Consider the following 5,472-nt stretch of genomic DNA (forward strand, 5'->3'; position numbering starts at 1 on the left):
AGGATTTCCTAACTGATGGTCCACACCTGGCTGGTGATTTCAAAGCTCCTGGGCCATCAGGGAATGACCTCACATCACAAGATCTGGAGGGCTCACAGGTAGGGAGCTTCTCCACACAAAACCTCAATGTCATATACCTACAGATGCCATACACTACGTGAGGGAATAAGCTATGTCATCACTTGCCAAGGTTCCATGTAGATCTGAGTGATGTCACAAATGCTTGTGGAGGGCCAGTGAGATGGCCCGTTTGGTAAAGGTGCTCTGTCATTAAGCCTGATGACCTGAGTTCAATTTCCAGGATCAGCACAGTAGAAAGAGGAACTGACTCCTGCACATTGCTCTTTCCTACACACTAAAGAAATGAGTAAAAGTTTCTTAAATAGATAAATACTTGTGGGATGTATGGGATCATAGTGGTGGAGGAGGTGTAGCCATAAGTACTTCCTATATCAGGGTTTCTCAACCTGTGAGTTTTTATTCCTTTGTGGGGTGGGGGGCAACTGGGGTTGCATATCAGATATCCCCATTAAGATTCACAATAGTAGTAAATGTGCAGTTATGAAATAGCAACAAAATAAATTTACAGTTAGGGGTGGTCACCACAACATGAAGAACTGTGTTAGAGAGCCGCAGCATTAGGAAGATTGAGAACCATTGGTCTAGATCCTCAACCCTGGATTCATCAGGCTGAAATCACCTGGGCATCTGTAAGCATCGCTGAGGACCTGTCCCCACCTGCAGCAGTATGCCCAAATCAGCCAAGTGTTCTGGGTACCACTGGTGACTGTGACTCCTCCTGTCATGCACAACAAAGGAAAAATGATGGTGCTCTCAGTCACAAAAGGGGCAAACACAAAAGATGCCATGTCTGTCTTTGTAAACTAGGAATTAACTGAATAAAGAGGTCCAAAGCAGAGGCACCAAAAATCTTAGATGAAAGAAAAAATCATTTAAAATGATACCTCTTAGGCCCAGGTGTGGCGGTGCATGCCTTTAATCCCAACACTTGGGAGACAGAGGCAGGTGGATCGCTGTGAGTTCGAGGCCAGCCTGGTCTACAAAGTGAGTCTAGGATAGTCAAGGCTACACAGAAAAACCCTGTCTAGAAAAACAACAACAACAACAAAATGAAACTTCTTTTAAAGTGTGTGTGTTTCTTTCCCTCTATGTGTGGAGCTCAGAGGACAACTCAAAAGAGTTCTCTCCTGACACCAATTGAGTCCCAGGATCAGATTCACGCCGTTAGGCTTTGTAGCAGTCCTTTTTTGGGGGGTGGGGGGTTGGTGGTACATGATAATGACAACATTGGACCAGATGGGACAGGGACAGAAACAGAAGTAGCTCCAGCTCCATGATAGAACACGAACACTTGCTTGACCTGCTTGAGGACCATGCTTGTTTTCTCCACCTAGCCAGACATGATTGAAGAAGAAGAAGGAAGGAAAAGGAGGAGGAGAAGAAGGAGAAGAGGAGGAGGAAGAAGATGAGGAAGATAAAAGGCAGTTTTGATCAATATAAAATCAATATAAAAACCTGACCATCTGTAAAACATGTAAATACATATATATGTACATATCTACATGTATATATACATATTTACGTTGGCCTATGTACATTCGAAGCTGTTCAGTGGATGGGTGAGACTCAGGACGGAGACTTGTATATATATTTTTTCATATAAATACTTACAGAAGATAAATTTATACATTAGGCATAACAAATGATTCGTAATAACTTACAATAAAGAAGAACAACATTAATTATACACAGTAAAAGTCTTTTAATACTAATGAGTTCTTTATTTCTTGGACTTACCATTTTTTTTTAATTTACTACACTTATTTATTGACCTAATATTGTGTGTGAGTGAATCAGAGGACAACTTACGCAAGTTTTCGCCTTCCACCAGGTGGGTTGCAGGGATTGAACTCAGGACCTCATGGTCTGACATCAAGTACAACCAGCTGAGCTTAATATTTTCAAACCGCAGTTGACATTGTTCTGCCTAATCCAAGGAAAGAAAAGAATGAACCTTGGTAATCGCAGTTAGAATTTAAAATTAAGCCACAAGAATTGTACACACCTGCAGTCCTAGGTAGCCGAGGCCGAGGCAGGAGGAGCCCGAGTTCAAGGCCAGCCTGGACTACATAGTTGGGGTGGGGGGTGGGGGGAGGTTGGGGAGCAGGCAAGTTGTGTGTGGGGAAACAGAAAGACTGCCGACCCTCATTTACATGTGACTCGTAAATGCTAAGTAATGACACCACACATACAATGATTAAGAACACGCAAAGATGACGAAGTGCTCCATCTCAGCTTCTTTTTGGGAGATATTGGGGAAGGTTCCGAAGAGTCAGAAGCCCCGGAAATACCCGATCCCCGAGCTCATCCGGGATCTTCAACCCACATTCATCACAATATCCACTACTTTGTAGAACACCAGGCTCTGAGAGCTCTGAGCCACACCCACCTAACCTCCAACAGCAATCACATCCTTCTTCCTTTTGCCAAAAGCCCCCCCTCGACCAATGAGAAGAAGTGACACATCGGCCAATCCCATGGCACCATAGACTTTTTCTGCCCAGTTCCAGCTGCAATATATAAGGACTAACCTGGACGCCCCACGCCGGTGAGGCAGCGAATCTTGTCTCCTCTGGCTTCTTTTTTTCTCTTGTATGCATTTATTTTCTTTTTGAGGAGGGGGTGTTTGCGCTTCGTTTTCCTGACTCCTTTCCTCCCTCTTGCCCTGACCCACTAGAACCAAGTGGCGCCCTTACATCCTGGTTGTTTGGACTTACTTTAGCCAGGTAGCCAAGACACTTTGCGGTACTTATTAACTTTTTTGGTGTTTTTTTTTGTTTGTTTGTTTGTTTTTGTTTTTAACAAAAAATCACTACTAGTTGGAATCCTCTAACACCTGTTTCGGCTGGAGCCACAGAAAAAATTCCACCGACTTCATCTGGCTTTTTCCATAAGTAGAGGGAAAAATAAACGTGATTGTTATCTGGGCTGGAGACCTCGGAGGAACAGGCGCACCTGAGGCCTCCCAGATACAAAGAGAAAAATAAACATGTCTAGGCATCCTGAGGGCTGGATACCTGAGAATATAGAGGGTAGAGATAATATATTTATATTTATATTCATGGTTGTGAGGCGGAGAACCAGGAGAACTCATAAAGAAGCAGGCTAATGTGGACACTTCTAAAACAGTTTAAAGCTTTCACCTGAATGGCCTAAAGCAGAGAAATCTTTGAAGTGTTCCTTTTCCCAGGTATAATCCTTTAAAGACAGGGTGAGGAGGTGAGGGGTTGTTTCTCCTCTGCTGTTAGGTAAATGCTGAGCAAAGACCACATTTGCATGTCAATAAAAGCTGATCTTTTTTTCCCTTATCTTTTTAAATTTATTTTATATTTTTTCAATGTTTTTTTCATAATATTTAAAATTTTTGATGTTTAGATATTTTTCTTCGGTGAAGCACGAGTTTCTGTTGTTGTCCCTGATCAATTTAAACAGCGGGGACGCCGGTGGCACTGCTCACAGCCTTCTGTACAGCCTCCTTCGCTTGGTGGGCTTGTAGTACAGCTACAGCTTCATCAGCCTTCGAGCGGAGAGACTCTGGACACTCAAGCATGTAAAGTAATTATGAATTATCAATCTCCAAAAGCATGCCAGTGATTTACCCATCAAGAGTGGGGTGCATGGCTTGAATAAGAGGAAACAGGCTTTCACCCAACATTTGCTTTTGCTCTTGTGGAGGAGCAGATGCCAACATGGAAGCAGTTAAAGGCTCTTGACCTTGCACGTGAACAGCAGTCTGCTGCATGGTAACTTGTGGCTGTACAGTAAGGTGTTGCAGGGGGTTGCGGACTCCTGCAGCTTACTTATACTGTGGGACTGTGCAAACAGCGGGAGTAGGTGCAGCAGCAGCAGCTGTAGGATGTGGGCCCATTGTCTGTGTTGATGTGTTAGCCACACGCTGTGTTGACATGACTCGTGGAACCTGGGAAGAAGTTGGTCTCATAGTACTAAATGGTGGTCTAGGACCAGCTGGGCGGATAGCACCAGGCATATTCTGGAATGGATGAGGTCTGGCACCCTGAGCAGTCCAGTGAGGACTTGGTCTTAGTTGAGCAATTTGGCTAGGAGGATAGTATGCAGCACGGTTCTGAGTCTGTGGGATAGCTGCCATGAAGTAACCTGAAGGAGGTGCTGGCTGGTAGGGGTTGATCACGGGGTTGGGCACAGCTCGCACACTTAAAAGCTGATCTTTACTGTTGGTAAAAGTGTTGAGTTTGTGGCGAAGTACTGACCTCTTAATACCTCAAAAGGAGGAAAAAAGAAGTGGTTGTGTATTTAATGGTAAACCTTGTGGAGACCAGGACGGGGGAGAATTTAATGGGATAATCAAGGCAGATACTGGAGTTAAGTAGCTGGAAGGAAAAGAGACAACAGAGATTTTCAGCGCGCACACACACACACACACACACACACACACACACACACACTGGCAGATACGGGAGTTAAGTAGCTGCAAGGAAAAGAGACAACAGAGATTTTCAGCGTGCACACACACACACACACACACACACACAGAGGCAGATACGGGAGTTAAGTAGCTGCAAGGAAAAGAGACAATAGAGATTTTCAACACACACACACACACACACACACACACACACACACACACACACACACACGCTAGCGCACTCAGAAGAGGCAGGCCAAATAATCCCTAAGGAAGGGAAGGTGAAGCTCCTGACCCCAGTGTCTTGGAAACCCTAATGTGAGGCAATACAATTCTTTGTTTGTTTTTAAATTTTATTTATTATTTATACATTGTTCTGCCTGCATGTACAACTGCATGTATACCAGAAAAGTATGCCGATCTCATTATAGATTGCTGTGAGCCACCATCGTGGTTGCTGGGAATTGGACTCAGGACCTTTGGAAGAGCAGATGGTGCTCTTAACCCCTGAGCCACCTCTCCAGCCTGGCAATACAATTCTTAACAGGTTTTGGTTGTGCTATTTTTATTGGAGTTGGTGGGCTAGCCACAAAAAAAATCACAGCATAGCCAAAGGTGACCTTGAACTTACAATCCCGGTTTTCGGCTCCCAGGTTCTGGTTGCAGGTGTGCATGGCTAGGGATAGAACCCAGGGCTTTGTACATGCTAAGCAAACACGTTAGCTGTCAACCCACACCCTTAACCAAATTTCTGTCGTCATAAACCACTTAGTTTATGTCATTTTGTTACTGAGATCCCTGCAAATTTATCTCTAGTTCTGGGGTTATGTCCTGAAGATAAAAATGTTGTTTTTCAGAACCACAGTATTGTCAAAGCCAGGAAATGAACAGTAGCAGGAAACTGCTGGCCAACATCATAACTTTTTGTTGTTGTTATTGTTTTCTTTTTTGAGACAGGGTTTCTCTGTGTATGTACCCCTGGCTGTCCTGGGATTGCTTTATAGATC

At 44.0% G+C, this 5,472-nt stretch overlaps 1 pseudogene; it reads right to left on the reverse strand.

The window, feature by feature from the left end:
* Positions 1-3,427: 3,427 nt before the first annotated feature.
* On the reverse strand, positions 3,428-5,139 carry LOC127186660 (polyadenylate-binding protein 1-like; annotated as a pseudogene).
* Positions 5,140-5,472: the final 333 nt, after the last annotated feature.

The sequence above is a fragment of the Acomys russatus genome, unplaced genomic scaffold (genome assembly GCF_903995435.1).
Source record: "Acomys russatus unplaced genomic scaffold, mAcoRus1.1, whole genome shotgun sequence".
NCBI lineage: Eukaryota > Metazoa > Chordata > Mammalia > Rodentia > Muridae > Acomys > Acomys russatus.